We start from the raw sequence: 15,669 nt of genomic DNA, 5'->3' as shown, positions 1-15,669 counted from the left end.
GCTCCGAAACTTCATTTCGTCCGATGATAATGGCGAGCTACTGATGGATGATGACGATGATGATAGGAGCAGCGATGGCAATAACTTCCATGCACGATGTTAAAAAATATCAGCAACATGCGTAGCCCTGTGAATTTGGGGCCTAATCCGAGGAAATAGCTCGAACTCTTTTCATTGCAAATCCAAGCACGGCAAGTTCTCGTAGACTTTGATGTAGCGACGGAAGAGCAAATTTCCTATTTAAGGAAGGCACCCGGTTCAAATTTGATTACTCGAGCGATAGCAACTGATTATAAAGAAATGATTTTCTCTTCTAATAGTTAGTAGACTATTATTTTTGAATTAGACAATGTTCGAGAAAACAAAGTAGCTGATGGTTGCCTCAAGAATCAATGGCGTGTGCAGTGACTGCACATAAATAAATTCTAATTTTAGGCCAGCGATTGAAAAAAAAATTAACTTGCCTAAGGAAGGTTAAAAAAAAAAAAATCCTATGTAAATTTTATGTTCTAAATTTCTCTGTCCGTCCTTCGTGAGTATGAGCTTGACGTTAAGTGCGTCCAAATTGTACGTGCTATTTAATTAATAGCTAATATTAAAATAAATATATATTAAATCACGCCTTCCTAATGCTTATATTTTTGTCTCCATGCATCATTTAACTGAACTTTTGCTTTGACGCGCCGTATTTTGCGGTCCCTTCCAACAACTATTTTCCCCTTATCTTTTAATTGAGTGGACACTAGAAGTATAATATCTGACAAATTGTGGACGCATCATTTTCCCGGCGGCTCAGAAATTTCCAGCTGGAATTTATATATCCGTGGCTCAAATATATAATGTCCACGTTCATGGGTTCCTTTTTTTTATAAATTTGCTTGGTCGAAATTGATTGGCTGATCCATATAGAATATGTAGAAACGATGCAGAGTCAACTTATTCAGGTTGATTAAAGGGTAATCTATCTCTCGATATATGACCAATATTGATGGATGGATATTATTGAAAATTCAGAATGAAATTTAATTATATGGAGTCCACAATCCAAAATTAGTATATAACTTTTTTTCAAAAGCATCTTCTTCTTCTTTTTTCTCTCAAGGAGTTTCACTTAATTATACGAGTTCTCATGCTAAGGTTACGCGTCTCCTGGCACCGAGTGAGATCGAAGAGGTGCAAGTGGAACAAGCAAAACCCTAAATTTTATTCTTCCATGTTAGATCGTTACCTAATTTAGTTATTAAGCAACCCGCTTAATCAAGAAGCCTTCAAAAGAGTTGGATAATTAGTAATTAGTCGAGCCTGCCATGGCAAGTACTTATGGATATGAAACATCAAGGCATGTTACAATGATAATAGACTACGTGAAGTTTAGGGCAAGTGAGATTAGGGTTGTGCACCGAGTGAGATTAGAAGAGGTGCAAGTGGAACGAGCAAAACCCTAAATTTTGTTCTTCCACGTTAAATCAGTTACCTAATTTAGTTATTAAGCAACTCGCTTAATCAAGAAGCCTTCAAAAGAGTTGGATAATTAGTAATTAGTCGAGCCTTCCATGGCAAGTACTTATGGATATGGAACATCAAGGCATGTTACAATGATAATAGACTACGTGAAGTCTAGGGCGAGTGAGATTAGGGTTGTGCAATCGGATTGGTTCTGTTCGAAAACTGGACTAGCCATCTAAGAAACAAATTTGATTCTAAGTTCTTTTTGGAATCAATCTGGTTCCCAATTCAAACTGAAGAATAACTTGGGAATCAACATCGAATTTGGAGCTGGTTTCATAAACCCTAAAAATCCTAATTTTTTTCTTAGCATCTCTCTCTCTCTCTCTCTCTCTCTCTCTCTCTCTCTCTCGTAGCTTGCCCTTGCTTGTTCAAGCCTTACAACCCTAGCTTGTTCTTGACTCACATTTGCTCACTCACCCACCCACATTCATCATTTACTTTGAACAGTTTTGTCACTCATATTACTTTGCTATAAAAAATGAAATAAAAAAGAACAAAAAAATAGATTCTCGAGTAGACTTTCGAATCGGATCATAAAAATACGGTAGATTTCATGGTCAGTTCAAGAGCAAATAGGATAGGTTTCGGTTTCGGATTTCAAAAATTAAGAAGCGGTTCTAATAAAGTAGATTTCACATTTCAAAAATGAAACCTACTATTTTGACATCGATCACTCTTAAATTAGAAGATGGAGATCCGGTCGACTTACGTTTCTTCCGCCTTTCTTCATCTCTCTTTCAGGTCGAAAGAAAGTCAAACATGCACGTGTTGGAGGACCAAAAACGGTGCTCCTTTGGCAAAGATAGAATGCGTTTCCGACATCCACTCGATAGGATGAACGATGCATGCACAATTGCACAGTACCGCGGGTCATACGTAATCGCTGAATCACGAAATCCAATTTGGTCAAGCGCGGGGTTGAGAGACTGACTCATGATTGGAATCGGGGGGTGCTTTCCATGACACTCGTCCCTGTCCGGAATTGGAGGAGGTCGTTGTCGGGACCCACCCGGTTTCATACCGACGATCAGAGAATTTTCACCTCCGAGCAGCTGGAACCTCGGACATCGGACGTTACGCGTGGAATCACTTTACCCCGGGAATTTAACTCAAACAAGCTGGTCAAGTGAGGACAAACCACCGATCAAGATCACCCAAAAAATTCAGTAGTTTCAATTACTAACTCCGAATCAAGGGTTAGCGATGGCCGATCAGAGTATCAAATTTGACTTCAGATTAAAAGCAAATGGATTTCAGAATGCGAGGAAATTTATTGAATCGGAACGAACGGTTTATGTTCTTGAAAACCATGCTTACTGGATAGCTAAATTTGGATGTAAACTTCTTAAAGGAAATTGATGAAGTGTGTAGAAAAAGTAAAAACTTACAAGACACAAATGGAAGGCTTTTATAGTCAAAGACAAGAGCTAGAATTAGGAAAGCTAATCTAACTCGAATTTGAAATTGAAACTCAAGGAAAATTTAATCCAGTTGATCTTCTTCAAAATTTGGTGAACCCCTCGCGATTTCTGATGCTTTGATTGATGCTGTGGTGTATTGTCTGTGTTCAATGTGCCAGGTATTGCATTCGACGTCCCTTATGTGTCAAGTATTGCGTTCCCTTTTACTTTGATCGCTTCTATATCTTTAATGGGTCACTCCTTCTGTGTATCTTAGATCTTACTCCACAGAAATCTCAATTTGCCTCTTAAATTGCATGCTTCTGTAAAGATGATTTGTAACTGCTCCTGCTGATCCTTTAGCTACAGTTCCATAGGTCAATGGATCTTCTTGACTCGGATCCAAACTTCCTTCCTTGTTTCGAATTATTCGATTGTTGCCACATGTCATGAACTCTACTTAAAAATCTATCCATTGGAAATTCATGAGCAACTAGCTCTTCAAATATTTAACTGATGGGCACTTGGTCGATCGTGCATTATAATGACATCCATTATTAGAGAGCTTGTTAGGCATTCTATCGAATGGGTTTTCATTGGTTTGGTGTATCGTCGTTATTTGATTTGGATCGTTGACTTTTTCTTTTCTTCTTTTAAGTTTGGCCCCAGTTCCGGGTCAATGATCCATCGCTTGATGTTCAAATTTGGTCGGCCAATATCAGTTTCCGCAGGACCTTGACGATTGCGATGAAGTATTGATAGCATAACATGTCTTTTCCGACATCCAAGACTGTGAACAGAGGACTTCACGAGGGGTGAAAAAGAGAAACGAAAAGTCGGGCCGGACCAAACGAAAAAAAAAAAAAAATCAAAAAGCTCGACGAAAGGGGTTCCTTGCCGAAAGCTTCTCGATGTCGTGGAACGACTACTTCAGTAACCGAAGACAAACGAGGTTAGCTTTGAATGTGGGACGACAAAACTGATTATTTACGCGTTAGCGACATTCGCTGCTTATCTTTATTTTATGCTCTTGAGTACTTGACTCAGTTCATGCCTTCAATGTTATAGCATATCACGCTAGAAAACGAATGGTGGTTGAGATGCAATCACAAGCCGTGATTTCAAAAGATCAAAAATTTAGAAAATATCAACTCCCTCTCTCGAGTTTTCACAAATGTTGTGATGTTTTAGAGTTGGTCCGTCGATTTCTGACATTTTTAAGCAAGAAGTCACTTAATTAAAATTTCTTTGATGTTTAAAATGTTGTTTATTGGACTTTCAAAGTCTAGAAACATCGACCCAGCGATTTGTGTACACAATTTTTTTTTCCATAATTCTCTAAATCTTCCACAACTAAACAATTATTTTTTCCCGAATTTTGAGGAACAAACAAGATTTTGGAATTTCCTACGTGCGAGAGTCTAAAACTTGGGGACATACGGCTTACTATATTGGACCAAAGACGCCGAATCCGTTCGCTTCAACTTCTTTTCGTATGGAAGCCGTTAGTGTCATTTAGAAAAATGCACGTGCTGGAATTTGCCACGTTTGGGAATGGTTCAAAGAGTTTGAAAAGGTAAACGGGTGGAAATTATATGGCACGAGATATGCTGAGTGTTCTCGTACGTCTTCCTTTGCTATGTCGTGTTGAAACGTAACCCGTTAATTTGGGTGATATTGTTTTACAGATTGAATGTGGGGCACGCTTATTTTATGAAAAAAAAAAATGAATAATTTTAAAACAATTTAAAAATAATCACTTATATCACTAAAAATTATCAATTGATGATAAATTTTTCATTAAGATGAAATTATTATTCATTGTTGCAAGTAATATGAGCAGTTATATTGGGAAAAATATTTTTCAAATTACTTTTTTTTTTCGAAATTAACAAAGCAGTTATGGCGAATAAGTTCATCGGCAAGCGTTAAGATGCAAGATGAAAATATCCAAAGTCTTACCAAGTTTAAAAAGACATGCTAGTCATGCCATGTGTGCACTAGGCTGTCAAAATAGGATTAACCCATTTCTTAATTCATATTTAATGAGTTAGGTTGTTATATGAGTTAATTATATTCTGTAAATAAGTTATAAATGAGTTTAGAGTCAACTCTATGGGTTATAAATTGTTCATAAATGAGTTTTAAATAGTTTAACAACTTATTTGAGTCCAAACTCACCTCAGCCCTTTCTTGCCTTCACTCCATCTCATACTCACTCACTCACTCTGTGCTTTCATCTTAGTTTTGATGTGAATTTATTGGAAATTCCTATGGAATCTTCAGAGGCAACAACGAAGAAAAGTTTCACTGCCACCGCTTAAGAACCGGCAGAAATCATAACGGCCCATTTCTATTCCCTCGAAGAAATGCCAAAGAAAATTGTATGTCATATGGAGATTTCATCACCTTCACCATATGTGTAAAAGGCATTTGCACCACTAACGATTTCCAAACGGAAAGGATGGTCAAGCTTAAAATCAGCAATGAAAATTCTCAAGAACGTGGTGTTGCGGATGATATCCAAAGATTGAGGAGATATGCACAATGAAAATAAGTCTTAGGTCTAGTGTGCACACACATTCACGATCTAAACTAAGTTTCAGGTTAGTCAAATTTAAAGAACGTGCCAAAATCGCAGCCAAAGATGACGCGTGAGATCTACGACGGATGGACAACTTCTATGATTGCGGTCCTCTTCAATCTTCATCACGTAGAGAAACTTAGAAATGATTTTCTGGTTGCGAATTTGCTGAGATTTCCCTTGTTTTTTCTCTGTCTTTGTCACTACTAATAGCGTTTGATATTTAAAAGTATGTTTGTTCGAATGAAAGAAATTTTCGCAAACTAATTTTCCGGACCTTCACACAATTAGTTTGCTGAAAAAAAAAATTAGTCGGTTAGAAAACCATTTATGGTCAAATATGAGCTTATACTTAAGAAAATGAACTCCATAACCTAAAAGAAGAAAACATTTTTTCTCACAAATGATTTTCAGAAATGTATTTTCCTTCGTTATAAAGTTTTCCTCAAAACAAACACACCCTAAATTATATTAGGGCTCCTTTGTTTTACAGAAAATGAATGGTTTGGAGTACAATTTCCTAAAAACAATTGCTTATATCACTTATAATAATTAGTCAATAAAAATGCTTTCGTTATCAATATTCATTCATGTCTAAACGTTTTCATGAACAATGAAAATATTTTTTCATTTATTCATTTTTGCAAATGATACAAATGATTGTTTTTATGAAAATATTTTTTTTTTTTTTTGGGTAAAGGTAAGTTATTTTTGAAATTATTCATTTTTCACGAATTAAACATATTCTAAGGCTCTATTTGTTTTATAGAAAACAAATTTCAGGAAAAAAATTTCCAACATTTGATTCTGAGAAAATAAACTAGTTAAGGAAAGTTATTTTTGTTAATAGAAAAAAAACTTTCAAAAGTGGGAAAAATGATTTCCTCTTCTCAAAAGAGAATCATTTTCCCTCCTCTTTGTTTTACCAAAACAAAACGTGTTCTCCTCATGAGCACTCCTTTTAAATATTTTTAATTTTTTTCTTTTTCTTTTTTAAATTTGAATTTTTAATTCTTTTCTTTTCTTTTCTTTATTTTTCTTTTTACTTCTTCTATAGCCTATTGCCAATCATCACCACAAGCGAGCTTGAGCCACGCTGACCTCAAATGAGGCTCCACCTTGCCACATCCAACAAGGTCGAACTTGCTCGACTCCAATGAGCTCGAGCCTCACTGGGAACTAGGCGAGGCTCATGCTAAGGCTTGAACTTGATGGCGTTGGGCAAGTTCAACCTCACCAAATCTGGCGTTGTGAAGCCTCGCTGACCTTGTGCAAGCTTGTCCTCGCTAATGGTCAACCTAGGAAGAAGGAAAAAAAAAATTAATATTTGATTATTTTGGTAATTGTCCATACTAAATAGAGGAAAGTATTTTCTAATTTGTTTTCAAGTTTCAGTCAAATACTATAAAAATATTGTCATTTTCCTTAAAAATCCTTTAAAAGTAACATTTTTAAGTAAATATTACTTTTACGCGAAATAAACGAAACTTAAAAGAAAAAATTTACTTGTGGACATGAGAAAATAAGGTCTACATCGATTAAATTTCTCTCCTCTCCTCCCTTTCCCACTAGAGAGGTTGTGTTTGAAGCTAAAATATAATATGCATAATAACCATCTTCATCCTTTAATGATCTGAGTTTTCGCTATCGAAAGGTTATGGATGTAACATTATCATCTTATGCCCTCTAGCCATGTATAAGGAGACCTTTACACTAAAACCCATTGTAATTCAAGAATTTTTGTTTTTAGATCAAGTAATTGCTCCTATTGCTCTATCTCCTATAATCGACGATCATATGACGTAATCTAAGCCTATCCAACCGGAAAAATTCGATCCAGGCCGATGAGGAGTAGATCAGACTTTTGATATACTGTTTTCAACTCAGAGTCTAACTCATATGAATCATGGGATAAGGCAGACTCCACTTAAGACTCTCATGATATGAAGGTTCGTATAAATTTGATTCATATAAATCAGGCGTACACATGCCCAAAAATGAAAACGAGCTTCCGTAAATTGCGCAAAAAAAGGAAAAACTGAGGCCTGCCATCGGTCAGTAACGGCATGCCTCTCTTCTTCCATGAGCTGATCAAATAAGAACGAGCAAGCTGGATCCGAATCCTCGGATCGTCTGTCGACCCCCTAGAGGATCGCCTTATGTTGACAAGGAGGTGGTCGCGAGGTTCTAAAGCATTTCCACGATGGCGGGTGTGAAAACTATACTGAAAATAACCGGAGAGAAAGCGAAGTGGGAGTAACTTTTCCACCTGAAGGACAACTGCTGGGCTGTCTCTGACGACCGATCGTTGTACGTTCCATTTCCAAAGAAGTCCATTTTAGTGATTTCGTATATGGACCGTCTCGTGAGAAAAGGAAGATCGATCGGTAACTCGATCCACATCCCCGAAAAGTCAAAGCTTTCAAGAACTCGTGTCCGAGGATATGTTCACATAGCTTCGCCGGAGTTACTACGCAACGTGATGATGGTACCATAGCCCATATGGTACAAGAGGCGATGCACAGTCCATCCTTCGCGTAGGCCTTTCTTTCTTGACTTTGCGAGTAGCTGTCTCTCTCTCTTCTATGAGTAAGCTTTGGCGGGCCAGGAATCCGATGTGCATTGATTGGGATGGCACATTGGCACTTCGTCAAGCGTGTAATTTTTCTCATCAAGCATGTAACTTTTCTTGCTTCGGAAGCAATAAGATGTCCGTGTCAACAAGGACATCACGGTTATTTTGATCCTGAAAGTAAAATGAGAGATGTTTCGTTGATTCGACGGAAAAGTTACCAAAATGTTCTTTCATTTTCTTTTTAACTGATGCTTTAAGCAATTGAAAAAAAGCCACAAAAAACCTCAAATTTTGCTCAAAGTAACAAATTTACCCCAAACTTTTTCTTGTGACATGAAAATTCCCAAGTTTTGTTAACCGTGACACATTTACCAAAAAAAAATTTCGTAACATGAAAAATCTTGAACTTATATATCCATGTAACACATTTACCCTAAATTATAAGGCATTTTCGTCTTTTACTTTTTAAATTTTTTTCTTTTTTTTCTTATTCTTCTCTCTTCCCTCCACCGACCATGGCAAAGGAAAGTCGGACCCAGGCAAGGGCTGCCCTTGCCAGCATTGGGTGAGGGTTGCCCTCGCTTGGGCTGGCTTGGGCTGGCCGGGGCGGCCCTCGTTCGTGTTGGACAAGGGCCACCCTTGCTTGAGTCTGACTTCCCTCCACCATTGCCAGCGGAAGGAAGAGAGAAGAAGAAAAAAAGGGGAAAAAAAAGATGAAAATGCTCTTTGTAAGGTAAATGTGTCACATTTAGCAAAATTTGGAGTTTTTTATATCAAAAAAAAAAAAAAAAAAAAATTGGGGTAAATTTGTTACTTTGGGCAAAATTTGAGATTTTTTGTAGCTTTTTTCCAATTGCTTAAATCATTAGTCATAAAATTTGGGATAAATTTGTCAACTTCTATGATTGCGATCCTCTTCAATCTTAATCACGTAGAGAAACTTAGAAATGATTTTTCTGGATTTCCCTTGTTTTTTCTCTGTCTTTGTCACTACTAATAGCGTTTGATATTTAAAAGTATGTTTGTTCAAATGAAAGAAATTTTGCAAATTAATTTTCCAAACTTTCACACAATTAGTTTGCTGAAAATAATTGGTCGGTTAGAAAACCATTTATGGTCAAATATGACATATGCACTTATACTTAAGAAAATGAACTCCATAACCTAAAAGAAGAAAACATTCTTCTCAAAAATGATTTTCAGAAAAGTATTTTCCTTCGTTATAAAGTTTTCCTCAAAACAAACACACCCTAAATTATATTAGGGCTCCATTGTTTTACAGAAAATGAATGGTTTGGAATACAATTTCCTAAAAACAATTGCTTATATCACTTTTAATAATTAGTCAATAAAATATTTTTCATTATCAATACCCATTCATGTCTAAACGTTTTCATAGACAAAGAAAATATTTTTCGTTTATTCATTTTTGTAAATAATACAAATGATTGTTTTTAGGAAAATATTTTTGAAATAATTCATTTTCATGAAATAAACATAACCTAAGGGTCCATTTTTTTTTTATGGAAAACAAATTTTAGAAAAAAATTTCCAACATTTGATTCTCAGAAAATAAACTAGTTAAGAATAGTATTTTTTTGTTAATAGAAAAAAACTTTTGAAAGTGGGAAAAATGATTTCCTCTTCTCAAAAGAGAATCATTTTCCTCTCCTTTCTTTCACCAAAACAAAGCATGTTCTCCTCATGAGTACTCCTTTTAATTATTTTTTATTTTTAATTATTTTATTTTATTTCTTTTTCTTTGTACTTCTTTAATAGCCTATTGCCGACCATCACCACAGGCTAGCTTGAGCCTCACTAACCTCAAGTGAGGCTCCACCTTGCCACATCCAACAAGGTCAAACTTGCTCTACTCCGATGAGCTCGAGCCTCAATGGGAGCTAGGCGAGGCTCAAGCTAAGGCTTGAACTCGACAGCATCGGGCAAGCTCAACCTCACCAGATCTGGTGTTGTGAAGCCTTGCTAACCTTGTGCAAGTTTGTCTTCAATGATGGTCGACCGAGGAAGAAGGAAAAATAATAATTAATAATTAATAATTAAATATTTGATTATTTTTGTAATTTTCCATACTAAATAGCGGAAAAATAATTTCTAAATTTTTTCATGTTTCTGCCAAATACTAGAAAAATATTTTCGTTTTCCTTAAAAATCCTTTAATTTTTAAGAAAATGTTATCTTTTCCACAAAATAAACGAATCTTAAAAGAAAAATTCTACTTGTGGACATGAGAAAATGAGGTCTACACCGATGAGTTTCTCTCCACTCCTCCCTTTTCCACTGGAGAGGTTGTGTTTAAGGCTAAAATATGCACAATAACCATCTTCATCTTCTAATGATCTGAGTTTTCGCTATCAAAAGGTTATGGATGTAACATTATTGTCTTATGCCCTCTAGCCATGTATAAGGAGATCTTTACGCTAAAACCCACCGTAATTTAAGAAATTTTGGTTTTCAGCGCAAGTAATTGCTCCCATTGCTCTATCTCCTAAAATCGACGATCATATGACGTAGTCTAAGCCTATCGAACCGGAAAAATTCGATCCAGGCCGATGAGGAGTGGATCAGACTTTTGATTTACTGTTACATATTTAACTTAGAGTCTTAACTCATATGAATCATGGGATGAGGCGGACCCCACTTAAGACTCTCATGATATGAAGGTTCGTATAAATTCGGTTCATATAAATCAGGCGCGCACATGTCCAAAAATGAAAACAAGCTTCCGTAAATTGCGGAAAAAAAGGACGAACTGAGGCCTGCCATCAGTTAGTAACGGCATGCCTCTCTTCTTCCATGAGCTGATCAAATAAGAACGAGCAAGCTGAATCCGAGTCCTCGGATCGTCTGTCGACCCCCTAGAGGATCGCCTTATGTTGACAGAAGGTTGTCGCGAGGTTCTAGAGCATTCCCACGATGGCGGGTGTGAAAACTATACTGAAAATTACTGGAGAGAAAGCGAAGTGGGAGTAACTTTTCCACCTAAAGGACGCCAACTGGGCTATCTCTGACGACAGATCGATGTCCGTTTTATTTCCAAAGAAGTCCATTTTAATGATTTTGTAAATGGACCGTCTCGTGAGAAAAGGAAGATCGATCGGTAACTCGATCCACATCCCCAAAAAGTCAAAGCTTTCAAGAACTCGTGCCCGAGGATATGTTCCCGAGTTACTACACGACGTGATGACGGTGCCATAGCCCATATGATACAAGAGATGATGCATGGTCCATCCTCCGCGTAGGTCTTTCTTTCTTGACTTTTCGAGTATCTCTCTCTCTTTTATGAGTAGGCATTGGCGGTCCAGGAATCGGATGTGCATTTATTGGGATGGCACATTGGCACTTCGTCAAGCATGTAATTTTTCTTGCTTTGGAAGCAACAAGATATCTGTGTCAACAAGGACATCGCGGTTATTTTGATCCGGAAAGTAAAATGAATGATGTTTCATTCATTCAACGGAAAAGTTACCACAATGTTCTTCCATTTTCTCTTTAACTGATGATTTAAGCAATTGAAAAAAAGTCACCAAAAATCCCAAATTTTGTCCAAAGTGAGAAATTTACCCTAATTTTTTTCGTGACATGAAAATCCAAAACTTTGCTAACCGTAACATATTTATCTCAATTTTTTTTCGTAACATGAAAAATCCTAAATTTATATCCATGTAACACATTTACCCCAATCTATAAGGCATTTTTGTCTTTTACTTTTTAAATTTTTTTCTTTTTCTTTTTTTCTTCTTTTTCTCTCTTCCCTCCGTTGACCATGGCTAAGGGAAGCCGGACTCAGGTGAGGGCTGCCCTCGTCGACGTTGGGTGAGGGTCACCCTCGCTTGGGCTAGTTGGGGTGGCCCTCGCCGACGTTGGGCAAGAGCCACCCTTGCTTGAGTCCGGCTTCCCTTCGCCATGGCCGGTGAAGAGAAGAGAGAAGAAAAAAAAAAAAAAAAAAAAAAAAAAGAAGAAGAAGAAGAAGATGAAAATGCCCTTGGTGGGATAAATGTGTCACGGTTAATAAAGTTTGGGGTTTTTCATGTCACAAAAAAAGTTTAGGATAAATTTGTCACTTTGAGCAAAATTTGGGGTTTTTGGTAGCTTTTTTCTAGTTGTTTAAATAATCAGTTATAAAGTTTGGGGTAAATTTTTTAACTTCTATGATTGTGATCCTCTTCAATCTTCATCACGTAGAGAAACTTAGAAATGATTTTCTGGTTGCAAATTTGCTGAGATTTCCCTTGTTTTTTCTCTGTCTTTGTCACTACTAATAGCGTTTGATATTTAAAAGTATGTTTGTTCGAGTGAAAGAAATTTTCGCAAATTAATTTTCCAGACTTTTACACAATTAGTTTGCTGAAAATAATTAGTCGGTTAGAAAACCATTTATGGTCAAATATGACATGGGTGCTTATACTTAAGGAAATGAACTCCATAACCTAAAAGAAGAAAACATTTTTTTCTCAAAATGATTTTCAGAAAAGTATTTTCCTTCATTATAAAGTTTTCCTCAAAACAAACACACCCTAAATTATATTAGGGCTCCATTGTTTTACAGAAAATGAATGGTTTGGAGTACAATTTCCTAAAAACAATTGCTTATATCACTTGTAATAATTAGTCAATAAAAATGTTTTCATTATCAATACTCATTCATGTCTAATCGTTTTCATAGACAATGAAATTATTTTTCGTTTATTCATTTTTGTAAATAATACAAATGATTGTTTTTAGGAAAATATTTTTGAAATTATTCATTTTCATGAAATAAACATATCCTAAGGCTCCATTTGTTTTATGGAAAACAAATTTCAGGAAAAAAATTTCCAACGTTTGATTCTCAAAAAATAAACTAGTTAAGGAAAGTGGGAAAAGTGATTTCCTCTTCTCAAAAGAGAATAATTTTCCCTCCTCTTTCTTTTACCAAAACAAAGCATGTTCTCCTCATGAGCACTCCTGCTAATTATTTTTATTTTTCTTTTCTATTTTAAATTTGAATTTTTATTTTATTTTATTTTCTTTCCTTTTCTTTTTACTTCTTCTATAGTCTATTTTCGACCATCGCCACAGGCGAGCTTGAGCCTCGCTAAGGCTCCACCTTGCCACATCCAATGAGGTCGAACTTGCCCGATTCCAGTGAGCTCAAGCCTCACTGGGAGCTAGGCAAGGCTCAAGCTAAGGCTTGAACTCGATGGCATCGGGCAAGCTCAACCTCACCAGATCTAGCATTGTGAAGCCTTGCTGACCTTGTGAAAGCTTGTCCTCACCGACGGTCAATCGAGGAAGAAGGAAAATAAAAAAAATAAAAAGTAATAATTAAATATTTGATTAGTTTGGTAATTTTCCATACTAAATAGCGGAAAATATTTTCTAAATTGTTTTCATGTTTCAGTCAAATACTAGAAAAATATTGTCGTTTTCCTTAAAATCCTTTAAAAGTTACATTTTTAAGAAAATGTTGCTTTTTCCACAAAATAAACGAATCTTAAAAGAAAAATTCTACTTGTGGACATGAGAAAATGAGGTCTACACCGATGAGTTTCTCTCCTCTCCTCCCTTTCCCACTGGAAAGGTTGTGTTTAAGGCTAAAATATAATATGCACAATAACCATTTTCATCTTCTAATGATCTAAGTTTTCGCTATCGAAAGGTTATGGATGTATATTATTGTCTTATGCTCTCTAATCATGTATAAGGGCATCTTTATGCTAAAACCCACCGTAATTCAAGAAATTTTGGTTTTCAAATCAAGTAATTGCTCCTATTGCTCTATGTCCTAAAATCGACGATCATATGACGTAGTCTAAGCCTATCCAACCGGAAAAATTCGATCCAGGCTGATGAGGAGTGGATAAGACTTTTGATCTACTGTTACACATTTAACTCAGAGTCTAGCTCATATGAATCATGGGATGAGGCGGACTCCACTTAAGACTCTCATGATATGAAGGTTCGTATAAATTCGGTTCATATAAATCAGGCGCGCACATGTCCAAAAATGAAAACGAGCTTCTGTAAATTGCGCAAAAAAAAGGACAAACTGAGGCCTGCCATCAGTCAATAACGGCATGCCTCTCTTCTTCCATGAGCTGATCAAATAAGAACGAGCAAGCTGAATCCGAGTCCTCGGATCGTCTGTCGACCCTCTAGAGGATCGCCTCACGTTGACAGAAGGTGGTCGCGAGGTTATAAAGCATTCCCACGATGGCGGGTGTGAAAACTATACTGAAAATAACCGAAGATAAAGCGAAGTGGGGGTAACTTTTCCACCTATTCCACCTAAAGGACACCAACCGGACCATCTCTGACAACCGATCGATGTACGTTCCATTTCCAAAGAAGCCCATTTTAATGATTTCGTATATGGACTGTCTCGTGAGAAAAGGAAGATCGATCAGTAACTCGATCCACATCCCCAAAGAGTCAAAGCTTTCAAGAACTCGTGGCCGAGAATATGTTCACGTAGCTTCGCCCGAGTTATTACGCGACGTGATGACCGTGCCATAGCCTATATGGTACGAGAGATGATGCATGATCCATCTTTTGCGTAGGTCTTTCTTTCTTGACTTTGCCAGTATCTCGCTCTCTCTTTTATGAATACGCATTGGTGGTCCAGGAATCGGATGTGCATTGACTGGGATGGCACATTAGCACTTCGTCAAGCATGTAACTTTTCTCATCAAGCGTGCAACTTTTCTTGGTTCGGAAGCAACAAGATGTCTGTGTCAACAAGGACATTGCAGTCATTTTGATATGGAAAATAAAATGAGAAATGTTTGGTTCATTTGATGGAAAAGCTACCAAAATGTTCACGAGAGATGATGTGATGACCGTGCCATAGCCTATATGGTACGAGAGATGATGCATGATCCATCTTTTGCGTAGGTCTTTCTTTCTTGACTTTGCCAGTATCTCGCTCTCTCTTTTATGAGTACGCATTGGTGGTCCAGGAATCGGATGTGCATTGACTGGGATGGCACATCAGCACTTCGTCAAGCATGTAACTTTTCTCATCAAGCGTGTAACTTTTCTTGGTTCGGAAGCAACAAGATGTCTGTGTCAACAACGACATTGCAGTCATTTTGATATGGAAAATAAAATGAGAAATGTTTGGTTCATTTGATGGAAAAGCTACCAAAATGTTCTTCCATTTTCTCTCTAACTAATGATATAAGCAATTTAGTCGGCTAGTTTGACTTTGAGCATTACGCTCTTTGCACTCTAAACATTCTGAGGGTTGGTCTGTGGATAGACTTTTAACTTTTTTTAATTTCGAGCTTTGAGATACTAATGTGTACATGAATTTCCAATCAAATCATGTCCACAACAATGCATTTAGTTTCAACTTTCGAGAGAGACAACAATTAAGTCCTGCTTCAAATTTTACGACTCGATTATCCTAACTAAAAGAGTTCACACTCAATCGCATTCTTGAACATAACGATTAAGAAAGAGGGACATCGAAAGATGGAGATAAGCTTAGTTGCCGCACTGCGAATGTAGGAATAGAGGATCGGTGTGGAATGGGCTCCTTCGTGTTCGGAAACTCCCGCCCTCATGCTTCGAGAAGCTCTTTGGGTTACGATTGTTCA

The sequence above is a fragment of the Eucalyptus grandis genome, chromosome 2, assembly GCF_016545825.1.
Source record: "Eucalyptus grandis isolate ANBG69807.140 chromosome 2, ASM1654582v1, whole genome shotgun sequence".
Taxonomy (NCBI): Eukaryota; Viridiplantae; Streptophyta; class Magnoliopsida; order Myrtales; family Myrtaceae; genus Eucalyptus; species Eucalyptus grandis.
This window is presented reverse-complemented; position numbering follows the sequence as displayed.